An 18,569-nucleotide genomic window follows, 5' to 3' on the forward strand; every position below is an offset into this window, starting at 1 on the left:
CCTCTTTTCTTTTCGCTGTACTTTCCTCTCCTCCTCCTCCTCCTCCTCCTCCCATCCGTCCTTCATGTCTTATGTTTAATTCATCACTGTTTCTCTCCTGTCATCCGCCCCACAAACCAAATCGAGCTTCTAGCAGCCGATACAAAAGGCTCGCTTTAGCATCTTTTCTTCCCCTCTCTGTTGTCTTCTTAACAAGCATCACATCAACGTTCACAATTTGGCAACAGTTCCAAACACCCATTTGACATCCTGTGTTTGCATTAGCGAAGAGTTTGATCTCATATAGCAGCACAGAGTGCCTCGACGTAGGAGTCAGGGACGAGCAGTGGATATGTTAATCCTGTCAGCGCTCTGTGGATGAATGTAATGTTGTCAAACTGTGACCGGCTTTGTCTCCACCATGATAAAAAGCTTTGTTATCATAGAAGCAGGGAGGCTAATTTCAAACACGCTGCCAGCTGAACACTGCTGAGCACTTTTTGTTTTCTCTGGTCAACATGTCCTCTGTGGATTTGTTTTTTTGACTCCATCTCAAATCATACGCTTTGAAAGAGCTGCTCTTCTTTATTCTTATCATAGCTTGATCAGAGGAATCTGCAGTGATATGATGGAGAAGGGCTTGGATTGGTATTTAGAGATTTCATGGTACATATGGTTCCTAAACTAAAGGTTGTGTGTAAAGAAATGTAATCGATCAGAGTATGGGAATTGTCTCCAACATTGAACAAAATTTGAAATCTTTCTCTTCATCAGATTATAATTACAACATTTGAAAATCTTCCCCGCAGTTTTGCTGTCTACAGATCGTGTCTACCCTCATCGTCTTTGCTCCGTTTCTGATCGGGAAATAAACGATCTAAAAAAACCATGCAGTTAAAAGTAACAGAGAGTGTAAGGAGGGTCTTTATAGTTCTGCAATATTCTACTTGAAGTAAGCTAGCTTGATTTCTATTCTAGTCATATTGCAAGTTTCCGGTTCCCCCTCACTCTCTGCTTGTTTTGTGGACAGGAAACCATGGAGTCTGAAAAGGAAAAATGGCGGCGACATGGTAATGTAAATGAAGGGAACACGATGTTACCCAGTGGATCAATCACAGGGCTCGGGGTCATGGTTGTTTCAATGCCTGGTTACATTTCTAATGAAGTGCACGTCTGCATATTTATGAGGCTACACAAACCTTTGCCGTATGCTACAGGCTTAAGCTGTTCAATCAGGAGAGTATTTAACTGTTGAAAAATATCCTCTTGTTATTTTTTATTTTTTTGATAAATTCAAACAGGATTATGCAAAACATGATCGCTTGTTCCAGATTGTGGCAACATCCTGCACACAGTTTAAACAGCACATAACCTAATATGTAATAGCATCATATCGGTATTTTCAGCGAGATGGCAGCTTTTTGCCTTTACTCTTTACATCATCAGGAAGCGTCTAAAGACATCAGCTGAAACATTCAGTGTCTTCTTTATGCCCTTTATCATATCAAATATTAAAAGGTCTCAGTGTCTGCAATATTAAAATGCCTCGCTCTGTCATTCACTGATGTAGATGATGATTGGTTGGACGAGCAGGTCATTAAGAGGCATTAAGTGATTGTTGATTAATCTCAATAAAATCATGATTTGCCTAAATACAAGCAGCGGTGTTTAGTAAGCCGATCACTTAGAGAATTTTTATTAAAGAAGACACCATATTTTTCCAGGTTTTGGGTTTTGTTGCTCTTCAGTTGATCCTGCTCCTGACTTTCCACTCAAAGGTGGGAGGGTGAGAAAAGATCATCTGAATGTGTTTAGGGAAGGACTGATTGTGATTTGAGAGCAGCTGCCGGCTCAGATCCAGGTGAGGGTGGATGGGAGGAAGTGGAGGAGGGCCGTGGTGGATGTGTTTTTGTAAGCGCGGCTGCAGTCCTCCAATGAGCAGAAGGATTTAGCGGGGTTGAGGCGCTGCTCCTGTAGAGATGCCTGCAGGCCTGGATTACTTCTACGTATCTGACTCGGGACACAAATAGAATGAACTCGCCGTCACACTGAGCCCGAGGCGGCTTTAATCATGCTCTGTTGTCAGGCTGGAAGCCCCACAACAACACACTCTCTCCACAGCCTGCGTACACCCGCCCTTTTTAAAGTACCTTTTTAATAAGTGAATAAACACTCCACTTTGTATTCCCACCAAAAAGCTGCACGCTTCACCTCCAGTGTTCATCTGTCTGCTCCAGTGGAACAGCTGGGCTCAGGGAGTTATTACACAAAAAACACATCATACAAATTAAGACGTTCAGCTCCGACTAATTTACCTCCAGTGTGTCTCTGTAACCATGACAACACATTTCACATCTGCATAACTGCTGAGAGTTAGAGATGTCCAACAAGTCCAAATCAGAGAAATGTCATTTTTTGAGTGTTTACATCAACCTAATCCTGGTCCATTTTAAAAAATAATCTTTACTGTACTGACAGTGGTGTGATGACGCTGTGGGCACTGCACCCCGCTTGTCTCTTAACTTGTATACTTAAAGAGGACATATTATCCCCCCTTCTCTACCTTTTCAAACAGTCTCCTGTGGTCTACATGAAACATCTGTGCTGTGCTTTGGTCAAAATATAACATGAATCAAGCACCAGAGGAGGTTTGTGACCCTGTATAAACCAGCTCTCTCAGAACGCTCCGTTTTGGTGTGTGTGTCTCTTTAAATACAATGATGGCGGACCTGCACAAAAGTTTTGTTCTAGGCTGGGGGTGGAGTCTATGGGTGGAGATACCAGAGGAGGGGAGAGGATTTATTTTTTTACCAGAATCCCACTGTGACATCACAAGGAGGGCACATTTGAAATAGAGCATTTTTCTCTGTGTTTTAAGACTTATGCAGACCACAAACAAAGGACTGGATGGGTTTATTTCACATTTTGTGGGTCAGCAGACACTCAGGTTACCCAAATATATGTTCAAAAACACTGTGAAAGTTTTCATAATGTGTCCCCTTTAAATAAGAACTAAACACAACAAAGTTTCAATCTGAGTAGGGGGAGACGATCATGCATATTAGGTGAATACTGAACACTGTCATTCTGTGGGTGACGGCTGATTGAGTGTTGTTTCCTTGTGGGTGTGGAGTGGAGAGATGGAGAGTTGACCGCTGTGAGTCACTGTGAGAGTAAAAAACCTCCCGCTGTATTTGTCAGTCGACTTAGAGCTCCATGTAGCATGATGAGAGAAACCCCATAGAATGAAAAGTCCTCGGTCAGCCTCCATGTGGGTCCTGGAGACCGGATGAGGGCTTCTGTATGTAGAGCTTGCAGAGTAAAAAGCAAACGACCAACACATGGTGCTCAGGCAGGTGATACTCCAGCTTTGAGTTATTTGGAATTGATTTGATGAATAAATAAAAGTGCAGCTGCTGTTTGTGTTTGCTCTCTGCTGGTGTGCTGGACAACTGGAGGTTGAATTTTTCAAACCCTGATTTATTCTGACTGCTTTCATCTCGCTCCGTATATATATATTTGAAAATGAATGTTCTGTAATTTGTATTCAGTACACCACATGTTGAGACATTTTGGATCAAGCATCTAGGGGCGGCTGTGGCTCAGTGGGTAGAGTCGGTCATCTCTTAACTGGAAGGTCGGGGGTTTGATCCCCAGCTCCCGCAGCCACATGTCCGATGTGTCCTTGGGCAAGACACTGATGCAAGCTCATGTCGATTTACCATAAGTAGGAGATAAATCGAACGTTGGGTGGTAGTCATGGTGATGGATGGGACTTAAAATGATGGACTAGGATCATGTCTCATTTTCTTAGAGAACACTGTACATTGTGTTTTATTCTGAAATTGAGCGGAGTCTTGTCTGACTTCCTGTCTAGGTTGATCAGCTCTGTTTAGCCTGATGGGTGGTTGCAACAGTGGAGTGGCGCTTCTGGCACGCGCTGGAGGCGGACCATGAGATTAGCTCTGTATTGTCTGGGTGCAGACAGAACTCGGCGCACATGGATCAGTAAGATGTAAAGTCCAGAACATGAGGACACTTTGGAATTGAAAAGTAGAATATGTTGCGGTGCGATGCAACACGGTTTTGTTACCCTTTGTTCTCCCCTCAGGAATAAAAAAAGCTTCACTACAGCCTGAAGTTTTCCTCCAGAGCATGTGATGCTGTTGTTCTTTGTTCTAGTTCACCGTGCTCAGTAAGAAGGGGACACGGGGGGGCGGGGGGGTCACCTACACTGGTCTCCTTTTAAAACTTCACCTTGAATGAGCTTTTGTGTGCCAGCACTCCCTCTCTTTCTCTCTCTCTCTCTCTCTCCCCCTCGCTCCCTCTCTCTCTCTCTCTCCCCCTCGCTCCCCCTCTCTCTCTCTCCCCCTCACTCCCTCTCTCTCTCTCTCCCCCTCGCTCCCCCTCTCTCTCTCTCCCCCTCGCTCCCCCTCTCTCTCTCTCCCCCTCACTCCTGGCCTTGTACGCTCTGAAGAGAACACTGGGCTGTAGATGTGTTGTGTGCGTGCTGAGCAGGTCAACACCAGTGAGCGCTGATGTTTCTTTGATCTTTTCACAGGTAGATTAGGACACTAGTGCACCTGAGTCAGGAGCTGAAGCTGAACAGAAGTGCTGTGTCATGGTTTAATCCTTCACCGCAGAGTAACTCAATCACTGAGCTGAACGGCTGCTGGAGGGGAAAGAAAAACGAGAATGTATAAACTGTGCACTCGTGTTTGCTGCAAAGAATAAAAAAAAGGAAATTAAAGTTGATGATGACTAAAAAGGCAGCGTTTTTTAAATTGAATAAACGGGAAATATTGCATAACGGATGCATTTAAGCAATCGCAGTATTCATCAGGGTCTAATGGAGGAGGAGAAACAGCCCACCATATGGCATATCACTCTAAAATATGGGCAGCAAAGCAATCTTAATGTCCCCGCCGCCTCCCCGAGGCTTTCACTAGTGTGGCCCTGTTTTGGTAACATGTTTCAAATCAAAATGTGACACACACCATTAGTTAGCAAGACAAAGTTTCTGCTTTTCTCCTTTTGAATCCCCCCCACCTTTCCAACCTCAGCTGTCATTTCTCCTCTCCTGGTAAAATGAAGCTATTCTTCATTTCACTCCCTGTGGACGCTCACACTCCCTCCTCGCCCGCACCGATGCTGTATTCATGCCATGACCCCGTGACCTCTGACAGGATTTGAAACCCACCAGGACCTCGTGTAATAACCTCTGAGAGTCTCCTGGCTGTACAAAGACATAAATCTTTGAGATAATTAGTCTGTTTTTGTGTATATTGCCTCATGGATATTCAGTGTTAAGCATGTTATTGTGGTCATTCTGTAACTGTTGCACAGAAACGGTACATTTACAGCGGGAAAAACACTTCCTGCAACCAAACTCTCTTAGTTATCCAAATGTCTTCCGACAGGTAATTAAGCTATAACTAAAACAGTTTAATCTTAGGGGCAACACAACACTGCTTGCCTTTGCTGGCTGATCCAATCTTTTATTTACAATCTTACACACAAGTGATTGATAAGTGTTGACAGTTGTTGTATTCCTTTAGTCAAAGCACATTGTTTCTCTTAGAGAAGTGGACAAACATGTCGTTGTTGATCTTTGGATTGGTGAATCCTGGCTGCCTCTCCTTTCTTACTGTATGTTAGTTAGTGGCATCAAATGTTGCACATCTAAACATTTAAACAAAATCAGGTTTACCAACCCAAAAGGTATGACAGAATGTGCAGCTTCTAACAGTAATGACCATCAGAAGGAGCAGTTTCTCAGCAATGTATAAGAATGATGAATGGAATTATAGTTGAAAGTGCCATTTTGAAGCCTTGAATTTTTGATATTTTGGGGTCAGAAGTGATGATATTTGTATGAGAAAGTGGATTCTAAATGCTATACCTCCATGTGTGTATCATGAGGTAGCAGCGCCACAAAGGAGACCTGTTTTTAACAAGTCTCATTTCAGTCCAGGAACTTGACTCAGAGCTCTGCTTTACTTTGTGTGAGCGTCGACACACATCTAAAAAAATGACATGGTATCAATCAGTCAACCAATCATTTTTTGTATAGCGCCAATTCATAACAAAGTGTTATCTCAAGACACTTTACAAAAGAGCATATTGGAGGAGGAGGACTGCTGTACGATACCTTTTAGTTTGGCTTTTGTTTTGAACGATTACTGATATGCAACAAATTCAGACGGGCATCTCATTAACAGATTTCTTTCTTTCATTCTTCCTCTAACAAATGTTTTTAAAGGTTTCTGTTCCTTTTTAATGCCTGAGAGGAGTCTTGGATTTGGTCTCAAACCGGGCGTGACTGGTTTTGTAATGTGCCTTGATATACGTTCATCATGATTTTACAACACACTGTGCACTGGTTCTAATTTGCATCCAACATAGCATGCATGCATTGACTTATCCCCCCCCATGTTGAGTGGAGTGGAGTTAGTTTTTTATAAAGATCCACTTTGCTGCAACGCTACGATTGAATTGAGTGCCTGGAAAAGGCGGCTTGACCTCTGTGCTATACGGCGGCGTTATTAAAGCCGTAAATACTGAGACGTGTTTAATTATTTAATCTGAACAAGGGTGACATTTGTTTCTGTGGGATAAAGGAAACGGAAAGGTCAGACCTGTTTTGTTTTATTGGCTTGATTTAAACATTACATGTTTTGTAACAAATTGCTGACGGAGGCGCCGGACTGTGGATCAAACTGAGCCTGATAGGTTTTGTTGTCATCTAGGTATTCTACGCAGAGCTTTACTGAAGAGAACTTATTTCATCACCATTTTACACAGAAATGTTTTTATTTTATTTTCCAGCTAAGAGCTGTTTCTAGAAATCATGGCTTCGGTTTAGAAACAGATGATAAGCTTGTTGGGAAATCTTGTTATTCTAAAAGCCATTTCAGTTTCAATCCCTGAAGTCCGACCTCCATTATTTATAGCGATGTGGGCAGTACACATGTTTATTTCTCTGGGAGCCCCCAGTCTCATTAGAACAGAAAATATATTCATTGTTTTTGATCTGACCTTTGATCAGTTTCAAGCCCACGTAGACTAAAAAGCTTCTACACAACGGCCTTGCATCATGTGTGTCACAGAACCCTCCATCCCTCTCCTGAACCTGTTTGTTTTTGTTCTTACCTCCATGTAGAATCCAATCAGTGTAATGTCTCTTATCTAATGAAATCCCATCTTTTTTTAACCAATGAACCGCTCCTCGCCTCCTCGCAGTATTGAAGTGTTAATTATCTCCAAGGCTATTTATCAGACTGTAGAGTAAACTAATGGAAAGATGGAGAGTACAGGGATGGATGATGAATGAGATTTTTTTCCTTCCTGGTGACAAAGTAAGGAGTGTTTACAGAGACTCAACGTGGATGCTGGATCCCCAAACTGACCTCTAAAGAACCCGCTCTGCGACCTCTGTGAAAATGTTACCATGGACGGACTCTTCAGGAATAGCTGCAGGGCTTTGCTTCGTTTGGGGGAAACATCTTATTGATTTGGATTTATTGGAAATACAAATTCAGAGACGTACTTTTACACATTTACCCCTGCATGAAGTATATGTTGCAGCCATTCCAACCTGTTTTGAGACAGGTGCAGCGTGGGCAGTAATGGTGTGTTGTAGGGCAGTGGTTTCAAAAGTGGGGGTTGCAAGATTCCTTCCAAAAACATGTATTGCATATTTTACCCTTTATTGTGAAAATTCAAGCAAAAACATAGTTGGAGAGATTACATGTGTTTCTAAACTAAAGACTGAATCATGACAATATCCAATCATATCGACTGTCCAGTCTCTGAAATAAACGGGGGCGGAGCTCGGAGTAGAGTCGCTACTCCTTCCCCCCTAAAGGAGGCAGCTGAAGTGGTTCGGGCATCTGATCAGGATTCCTCTTGGACGCCTCCCTTTGGAGGTTTTCCAAGCATGCCTAACTGGGAGGGGACTTGAAGCAGACCCAGAGCATGCTGGAGGGATTATGTATCCCATCTGGTCTGGGAACACCTTGGGATTCCCCAGGAGGAGCTGGAGAAAGTAGCTGAGGAGAGGGGAGTCTGGGTTGACTTACTTTGTTGCCTGTTGCCACCAAAGCTGAAGAAAATGGATGGATAAATGTGATGTCAAAGCATTAGGGATACGTCCAGTCCCATGCCATGTTTAAAGAATCAGCAGCTTTATTCAGACTTTTTTTTAGGTTTAAGTGTGTCTGTGGCTGAGCCTCTGTGTGTCTCTGTGTGTCTCTGTGTGTCTCTGTGTGTCTCTGTGTGTCTCTGTGTGTGTCTCTGTGTGTCTCTGTGTGTCTCTGTGTGTCTCTGCTCCTCACTGGTTCAACTGAGTCTGGAGCCGCAATCAGATTAAGACCGAGCGTCTCCCGCTGATCGCTGCTCCCCCGCTCTCTGCTCTGCACCGCCGACTCAATCTGATCCGGCCACAGCCTCAGGGCCTGCTGTCTGATCAGCTACACACACACACACACACACACACACACACACACACACACACACACACACACACACACACACACACACACACACACACACACACACACACACACACACACACACACACACACACACACAAACACACACATGAGAACAGTTACAATGCATGCTTGAAAGGCTCACTCTCACACAGATGCATATGGACACACAGACACTCAACTAATACAATCGTATACACTCCCAAAGTAGCATATGCCAAGTTGGATAGTCTCATTGTGTGTGTGTGTGTGTGTGTGTGTGTGTGTGTGTGTGTGCGCGTGCGTGTGTGTGTGTGTGTATGTGCGTGTACGTGCTAGACTTATAAGGGAAGGCTTTGGAGCCGGTCAGAGAGACAATTTCTTATTTGGAGTCCTTTGAATGATTCATGAAGAAGAGACTGTGTTGATTGGCACAAATCAACACAGAATCAATTTCACACACACACACACACACACACACACACACACACACACACACACACACACACACACACAAACATGAATGCGTGGGTGACATTGAAACACGCATGCACCACTTACTCTGCTCCACACATGCACACAGTCACAGAGACAGCAAGTGAACAGAGGAGAAAAAACCAACAAAGACACACACACTTCAAGTCCATCTCACACTCTCACACACACACATGCACACACACACGCACACACTTTACCTTTGAGTTTAACAGGCTGCAGCATTCATGTGGAGATGTGGCGGCTGATAGAGAGTGTCAGCAGAGCGAGTATCATGGAGCCCTGTGGAGTGAACTCAGAGAGAGAGAGAGCGAGAGAGAGAGAGAGCGAGAGAGAGAGAGAGCGAGAGGACATGACACACGGAGGAGGGGGAGGAGATGAAGATAAGAGAGATAAGACAATGATATAGATGAAAGGAAGAGAGAGAGAGAGAGAGAGAGAGAGAGAGAGCGGGGTGGTGTTGTGTGAGATGTTGTCTGAGGATGCAGAACAGTCGTGAGCTTTCATCAAGCAGATGTGTATTTTTACAGCTCATGGCAGCGAACATAAACACGACTGAGCCCCGAGCCAAGTGGAATATTGAAGAAGAAATGATGCAGCTTGTGGAATTACTGCAGTAACACGAGAGACATGCCACACAGCCGGATGACCACGTCCACCGTCCGCCATATTTGTCTTTCTTCTGAAGTCACTTTTGATCACAGGTTCTGTGAGAAATCAAATCGTCTCGTCCAAACGTTGAAACTGTCCTCATGTTTGACGGCTCCAAAGTTAGTTTTTTTAGTTTAATCGTTTATTTGAATCAGGGACAGTGTACAAAAAAACCCATTACTCTCAGAAGAGAAGAAATGCTTTGTACCAGATTTAGCTAGCTAGCTCATTTCCATCTGTTGTCCTTGGGTCCCTGAGTTAAAGGTCCCACATTCTGCTTTTTCTGGTTTTAGATGCTCTTTAGTGTGTTGTGCATGTTTAGGCACATCTATGTGCAAAAATTCTGCGGAAACGCGGCTTCTCCTACGTCCTCCTGTTAGCTGTAGCATTAGCTGCATGTAACGCTCGGTTTTAGCCCCCCTCGATAAAAATTGGTCAGTGTGACGTCATTGTCAGTGTGAGATCACTGATCTAAGCCGTGGGGTCTAACAGTGTGGGCTCAACAGAGTGCAGCTGACGGACTCAGAGCGTAGAGGGAGCTAGGAGGAGCAGTACATGAAAACAGCTGGCTATAGCTTTATCTATTGTGAACGTACAAAAGTAGGAACATAGATTAAATATACGAACCCCAAAAAGGGCAGAATATGGACTCTTTAAAAAAAGTTGGTTAAGATTTGATAATTGTCTCGTGTTTAGCAAGCCTACAGCGGTGTCTCTGTATGCTCAGAAAGCAGTTTCCATTTTTGGGTCCAGCCACCGAGGCTAAATCCACCTGCAGACTGAAAGAGAAGGGAGGGTTAGAGAGCGGTCAGGGCGGCGAGCCAAGAGAGGTTTTTTAGGGAGCTAAGAGAGGAAGGTGTGAGGTGAAAAGGAGAGATTAGACAGGAGGAAATAAGAGGCGGTGAAAGATTATGCACTCTCAGCTTTTAGTTCATACAGTCATGTTAGATTAAGAGAGGAGGAGGAGGGAGGGGATGGGGGGGGGGGGAGGAGAGAGGACACGCAAAGAATGAGATAATTTTAAAGAGGAAACATCTATTTTTACTCAGCTGACACAGAGGCCGTGAGTACAGACTAAAACATAACATCCTTTGACATGTTGTGGACACTTTCATATTTGACTCCATCCTTTTGTCTCAGCAGTGGAAACACACACTCTTTTGTCCTCGGCTCATAAACGTTGGTGCCGCTTTTTACCTTTGATGAAGCTTTATTTAGTGACAGCTTTAGAGTTCGTCATTATCATGTTTTATAATCCATCTGTGTGGAGAAACTGTGTGTTAATGTGGTCACTGACACTCTGCACATGGCCCCTCCCACCTGTTCTTTACAAAGCCGGGCGGGCTTCATTACTGCGCTGAATATTCATGCTCATGTTGCCCTTACTGTTTTTATTACAGAGAAACAACAATACAAGGCTGCATCCAATTATTGGAGCTGCTGTTTGTGTGTGCAGGGAGCAGCTTTAATCTTCTCTAAACCACTTCAGTGTTACTCCACAGATCCAGGTTTATAGTTTCAAAGATCTCCATGATATTTACAAAGCTGTAGAGCTAACTTAAGGATAGATGGACAATTACTGTAACTGAGTCATTCTGGTAACTGCGCAAAAACCCTAACAAAGACTCAGCAGTTCAAAAGTTAGAACTGACTTTCTGGAGCACAAGCTCCCCTCCTGTGTGACTGACACAGGAGGAGTCTTATCAGAGTTTTCAGTATTTTTAAAAGCAGGATTTGTTCAAAGGATCCGAAGAATCCAAACCAAAAGTAAATTTGACTTTTAAAAACGCAATCGGTTCCTCTTCTCCTGCATATCTTTTATCTTGAAGGCCATATATCAGGCTGTAGAGATTAGTCATGAATAGATGATCTTTCATGAATGGACTTAATCCTGGTAACATCACAAAACACTTAAAATGTCTCAGCAATTTCAAGGTCAAGGTCAAGGTTTCTCTATTTGAGAAAATTTGTCTTGGATACGGCAAAATTGCTGCATATACAATACAAAGAACAAATAAATAAAAACATCAGTTATTATTCTGCTAAGGTTCCCACTCCTACATACACAGCACATACCACTGAGACACAGACCCTAAGCCACTCAAATATACACATACTGTTACATACATGGTTACAGTTACTGACACCTTGGGGGCCTCCTGTGTTTCCGTGCTCCTTGCTCATTAATGAGCTTGACTGAGAGAGTATTTTTCAATGTTTGTGTAGAAGTCATGAGTGGATCTGTGCAGCAGCTGCAGAGCCTCCTGAATTCCTGTCACACTTGAACCTCCTGGGGTCTGATTAAAGGAGAATCCTGCCATGTTTTAAACATGCTCTTAATGTTTGAATACTTTGAGGTGTAAATGACAGAAAAAAAAAGAGATACCCTCGGTTTTGGAAAATGACTTCAGCTGGCTGCAATGAACCGCTAGAAAGCAAAATACCCTTGACTGAAGAACGTTTAGTCAAAGAGCCTGTTGTTGGTGCTTACAGGCTCTGACTGATAACTTTACAAAACGGTGTTTACAGGAGGACAGCTTTTGTTAAAGAGTCGGTGTGCTGTTTTTTAACCAGAAAGAGCAAAGGTGTCCGCTCCAGGGCTGCCTGGATCTGAACGTTTGTGTTCCTGTGTGGTGTGGTTTGGGGGGTTTAAAAGGTCAGTTTAGATCCAGCATTTATAAGACACAGTAAAATACAAAATGTAAACATTTACACACATTTCATTGGTTGTTGCCTCACACATGAACATGCAGTTGAATTGTCACATTGTGGCTGCACAGCTGTGTGTGTAGAGGTTTTGCATTGTGAATATTCATTTGAGTGGAAATCTGTTTCATAAGCAGAGATAATCGGCTGGACGAGGCGTTGTGGGCAGTGTGTGTGTGTGTGTGGTGGAGGAGGTTTTTTTGTGGGTGGGGAGGGGATGTGTGGGGGGGTTAATGAGCAGCAGCAGTGCAGTGAGACCGGCTGCTGTGACAGGAAGATAATTACAATGAGTCACAGTTGTGGCCCTCTGTCATATTATGCAGCTCTTTAAAAGGATTTATTTACCCTTCGTTTTAGAGAGGGAGGGCTCTCACCGAGGACACTCTTTTTTTTTTTTTTCTTCTGGCAGATCATTAGAGTGAGTAACACTCAAAGATGCATCAAACACGAAATCGTATCAAAACAGGGAAACAAAGTCGATCCACAGAAGAATCATGAACCGCAGTTCTACAAACTTTGAGCTGTTTGTGGTGTCATGATGAACGTCAATACGACCGGTTCAGTCGTTTACATTTGAAGGTGTGTTTGTCTGACGTGCTCAGAATACAGCTGTGTGTGTGTGTGTGTGTGTGTGTGTGTGTGTGTGTGTGTGTGTGTGTGTGTGTGTGTGTGTGTGTGTGTGTGTGTGTGTGTAAACCTGGTCCAGCCTGTCTGATAGTCCAAATGCTAATACATTCATGCATCAGCACTTTTCTTGTTTACTTCTTTTACTTATACAGGAAACTATACAACATCATCAGCATAAAAAAAAAAGTTTCCCCCGCTGAATGCCATTAGCCCATATACCAACTTTTAAAAAGGAAAAAACACACAATAACAAACTATTAGCCTTCCCGGTGAATGCACACCTCCCCTGCAGCACTCCTCCTTTTACTTAGCATCAAAGTGTGTCTAAATATTTTGGAAGCCCTCTCTCTCTCTCGCCCTGTTTTCACATCGTCCTCTTTAAAAAGGCCTGAGCGTTCACAGCAGCAAACAGGAGTGGATCATATCATCATGTCAGTGAAAGCTTCAGATGGAGTAAGGTCTACTAAAAGGTCATCCGCGACCACTGTGGAGTGTAATGTGGACCACCAGCTATGATGTCCACTAAGTTTCAGACAATAACCGGCAATTTCCACATATTCTGTGCATGCTGCGTTCCCGTCACTGCCCTGGTTTTGCTCCATCTAATGGCGCTGGCTATCCAGTCTCCACAACCTCAGAGGTGTCACCAGTGAATAAAGGAAAGTACAGCTAACCCTTAAAGCATGGAAACTGTTTACCTTCAGATGAAATTAAGGCAAGGCAAGTTTTTTTATATAGCACGTTTCAACAACAAGGAAATTCAAAGTGCTTCACAGAAGACATCGAAAAGCATCATGACAGAGGAAAGAAAATAAATATTAAAATAGAAAATAAAAAAAATCACTGAAATTATTAAATCTGAAAATATGTTCAAATAAAAATAATTAAAAAGAAATCAATTCAAATAATAATTACAGTGCAGAGTAAAAGTATAAAATCTTATTAAAATTGTTTCATGAAAGGCAGCTGTAAACAGGTGTGTCTTCAACCTGGATTTAAAAGAGCTGAGGGTTTCAGCAGACCTGCAGTTTTCTGGGAGTTTGTTCCAGATATAGAAACTGAACGCTGTTTCTCCATGTTTGGTTTTGACTCTGGGGACAGAGAGCAGACCTGTCCCAGACGACCTGAGCGGTCTGGATAACCCTTTCACCTTTTGTTAGATCAAAACCACAAACCCTTTCCCACTTCATAAGACACTTTTATGAAAGAATTAATTCAGCAGTGTCCTGAAATGTTGTATTTTAGTATGCACGGTGATATTTGAAAACATAAAAATGAAACGACAAGAAGAGTGAAGAGATCGATGTCAGTCACCTAAAACAACAATGTGAGACCTTCAAGGGGTCTACTTGAAAACCTGCTGCCATTCCAGCTGTTTTTGTGGCTGCTGGCTGAAGCAACGTTTTGTACCTACAAGACATTTTAAACACAGTGTAATTAAATATATAATATGGTCTTAAACCTTCAGTTTTTACTCAACATGTTAGCGATGCTATCTGGACATCAAAGTGATCGTCTGGCCTTTAAAACTTGAACACATCCAAAGATCTGCATTGCCTTGTGAGATTTGTTATGGAAAGAATATGAAAGAGAGAGAGGAAGGAGAAGGAGATGAGAGGGGGGAGAAGAAAAGAGGAGCTCAGTGTTCAAACCTGATTGATCAATCCAAGATTTGCTCATATTTGAATACAGCTCCATCCCACAATCCTGGCTCTTTCTTTCTCCTGGAATCACACTTCATCTTCTCTCTCTCTCTCTCTCTCTCTCTCTCTCTCTCTCTCTCTCTCTCTCCTGGTGTTTGTAAGTCATCAATCAGATACAGAGATGCGTAAATGGAATGAAATCCGTCCTGTTAATTTATTTTGCGGTTTTTGCCTCCATTCGTTCCTCCTCGTCCTCGTCCTCCTCCGTGATGACATCCATTTGTCAGCTGCCTCTGCGTCTTGTAAACGAATCCATTTGGCTTCCGAGTCGCTCCGTTTCTTCATCGCAAAGAGATGCAGTTTAGCAACAAAATGCTTCAAAGATGAAAAGAGAATCGCTGTCGAGATGACTCAATGGGTTCCACTTTATTCTCACCACATTAAATCTGACTCATCATTTCCTCCGTGTGTCATTTACCTCTGCTGCACTTCCTCTTTTCTAACTGCGCTCGTAAAAAGATAAAGTAACGACCTGCACCCTAATTTGTTTAACGTGACTCTTGGAATGAATTCATTTCAAAGCCAAAGAGCTTCACAGTTATTGAGAACACATCAGTGAGGCAGTTGAACTTGGTGTGATGAATCTTCACATTGTATTCTAAACACTTTCCTGCTGCCCCCAACAACTCACTAACAGACTGGATGTGGATCAATCCCCTGATAATCTCAGGGGAGATTCTCCAGTCTGTTGGGGCCCTAAGCAACACTTCATAGGGGGCCCCTCCTACAAGCATTGATCAGTATCACGTCTGCCAGGGTCCTGACGCTGAGTCATCGTTCTGTTTTCACTCATTCCTCTTCACTGACTTCCATCAACAAACCTCGGTTTGTAAATCCAAGCGATGCTTCCCAATGCATGGACAGGGAGTGCTGTCAGATGGGGCCTCTTTAGGGAGGTTTTCTGTCATTGCAAAATTTGCACATGTTGAGCCTCTGCTGTGGTATAAAGTTTGGCAGCCCTTGGGGGGCCCCTTACTGGCCTGGGGGCCCCCCAAGCAGTTTCCTGCCTTTCCTGTTTTCAAGTAGCGCCTCTGGCTAAACGTATAGTCCCCCACTACTGTGGATTTCTTGTTTTATGTTTGCTGAAAATAAAAGTCCACAGCTGATATACCACAAATAGTGGATGAAGCCTGAGTGACGTCACCCATCTGTTCCTGCAGGGGGCGTCAAACTCACCTGAACTTTACATCAACTTAACGACAGGCTGAGAGCTGGAGCTGAGGCGGGTTTTAAACCTCCTGACAAACCGTTACACCGCGCCCACCTGTCAATCAGGTCAGCTACACGCCTTATTGTGAATAACTCTTATCCTTCATCAAATCAAAACTGATGAGTCATCAAAACATTCACCCCCCGTACAGTGTGTGTCCATGGAGACATGAGCTAATCACACCTATTTGGTTTTTTGAACCAGGCTGTAAACATGTTCATCTCTGCTGTAAAAACAGGCTTTTTAGAATGGGTGTGTATGTGACTTCCTGTGCTTCTGCAGCCAGCCTCTAGTGGACACTCGAGGAACTGCAGGATTTTGCACTTCAGCATCAGCTTCATTTTTCAACAGCGGAGGTTGACACTTGTATAAATCTGATTCCTGAGCCCAGAAAAAAATGCATATCATCCATAAAACATTTCAAAATGAAGACATGTAACAATGACAGTGTTGATCTGTTTGGTTTGGAATATAGGTCTTACATGGTGCCGTCTTGTTATATGATGAGTTGAATGCTATTTGCATCCTTCGTTGCTTTTATGTTTTTTTTGTTTTTTTTAAAACACTCTGTTAAAGGGCGAGATTACAGAGTCCCCTTCAGAGGCTCCTCCTGTATATGTATGATTTGATTGCTATTTCTGACTTCAACAATTACGAGATCTGCAAAACAAATTTAGACGTAAAAACTTCAGGAGAAAAAAATCACAATTTAATTCTGCTTTGTTCTTGTTTTTCAGGTTTCAGGAAGGATTGATCTGGCAACTAGATGACAGAAAGGTAAGTGATTGTCTTTATTTAAAAATCCAGGCAGGTCGCAGTGTCTCTATCAGCGATTTATGAACCACCACGGACATGTGTTGTGTAATCTGGCGCTCGTTGTGCCTGACTGCTTTGGAATCAGACACTGAACTTCATATGAACTGTGAGAAAAAACAAAGCTCTGTCTGTGTAAAGGAAGATGGAGGGATCATCATTGGGTCATTGGATGAATATAGGTTGTATGAACAGATGGACTGGGATTATAGATGTAATAGCTTTAGCATTAATAAACGATAGAATGCATAGAAGGGTGAGAGTTTTTAACATGGTTATTCTTGAAGAGTCGGGGGTAAGATGTAATCACAACAAAACCCTGAAACACACGCGTGCACACACACACACACACACACACACACACACACACACACACACACACACACACACAATCAGTAGCTGCCCACCAATCATCTAAAGAGGCCATCACTTATCTGTCCTGCTGACCACTCGACTGTCCAATATCTGTCTGGATAATGGACGTCCATCCACTATCAGATCAGAGAGGACATTATCTGGACCGCAGTAATGACAGAGCGTCCTTTATCTGATCACAATGGATCCTCCATGTTGTATCACCCGTTAAGTAAAACTGAGGTCGTTCATCCACGCTCGTCCGCTGTGGGATTCAAACAGACTGCAGATAAAAGAGCGGAGTGGACTTCCTCTGCTATTGACGGACGGATGGATGGAGGTTAATGAAGTGTTTAATTAGCGATGTTGTTTATCGTAGCAGTTAGTGAACACTTATGGAGCGTACACACATTATGGTTGCAGGACAATTATTACTCAGAATTTATGCAGCATGACAGATCAGATGAAGTTAGAGGGTGGACAAGTGAAGGCAGTACAGAAGAGAAACCTGCTCTCTTTCTATTGTCCAGCAGGGGGAGACTGCACTGATTGGAAAGAGACGTATGTTAGTTAATGAAGCTAGTAGTCGACATTTCCCCCATGACCTCATTAAGCCCCGTTTCCACCAAGTGGTCTGGTTTGGTTATGTACAGTTCAGTATGGTTTGGATACAGTAAACCCTGATCTTGCTTGTGTTTCCACAGCCATCTGTACCCTTACACATCACAGTGATGTGACATGGCGCAAACGGCCAATAAATTCAACAAATTAGAAGAACATGACGCAGTAAACAAAGATCACTGACTCCAAGGAAGGTCTTCATCTCCGAGGCAAAAAAACAAAAAGACTTACAATGACCCTCTTAAAATCTGCAGGATATTCAAACATGGTGCGTTTTGTGTTCCTCCTTTATGACCACTGTCACGCTGTTGGGAAGTAAAGATTATTTCGACCAATCAACGGACTGCAGTGTGTCTAGCTCCAACCTTTAGGGTTGGATTGGTACGCTTGGCACCCCAACAGAATGGTACCAACAAAGTAGGACGGTACGGATCAGTTATTTTGGTAACCTTCCCAACTTTTAAAAGTGGAAATGCCAATAAATGTGTACCGAACTGAACCAGACCGCTTGTTGGAAACAGGGCTTTTTAGTCGCAGTCCCTTCCTTGATGTGGAGTTCCTATTGTATGTTCCCATGAAAATTCACTTAGAGGGCAAAGCAGGGTGCTGCAGGACTTTGGTGCTACTTTGAGGATTGGCACTTCACTACCACTTCAACCTGAGAGGTTTCGTCATTGTCTTAAAGGGATAGTTTGTTGTTTTTTTTTTGAGATGCCAATCAGGCTGATAAACATTTACCCCGATGTTGTTCTGTAGATGGTTGGTGGGGCCTGTGATTCCATCGGATGCAGATATAGACACTAAGGTAAAGCGTCCACTGGTTCTGTAGGGCTGCAGGATTGAATGTTTTCACATCTATCCCCCCTCCATCGGCTTGTCCACACAGCATGACGCCGCCATGTCGGGATGTTGTTCTCATTCAGTCTCATCCTCATTGTA

The 18,569-nt window shown here is 43.2% G+C and overlaps 1 protein-coding gene across 1 annotated transcript in view; it reads left to right on the top strand.

Moving 5' to 3' along the window:
• Window positions 1–18,569, top strand: part of si:cabz01090165.1 (uncharacterized protein LOC100333421 homolog) — a gene marked incomplete in the record, with an annotated part of 351,393 nt that overhangs the window by 61,240 nt on the left and 271,584 nt on the right. Inside the window, 1 exon segment of the mRNA XM_065960260.1 lies at window positions 16,580–16,619.

This window comes from Labrus bergylta, chromosome 11, assembly GCF_963930695.1.
Source record: "Labrus bergylta chromosome 11, fLabBer1.1, whole genome shotgun sequence".
NCBI lineage: Eukaryota > Metazoa > Chordata > Actinopteri > Labriformes > Labridae > Labrus > Labrus bergylta.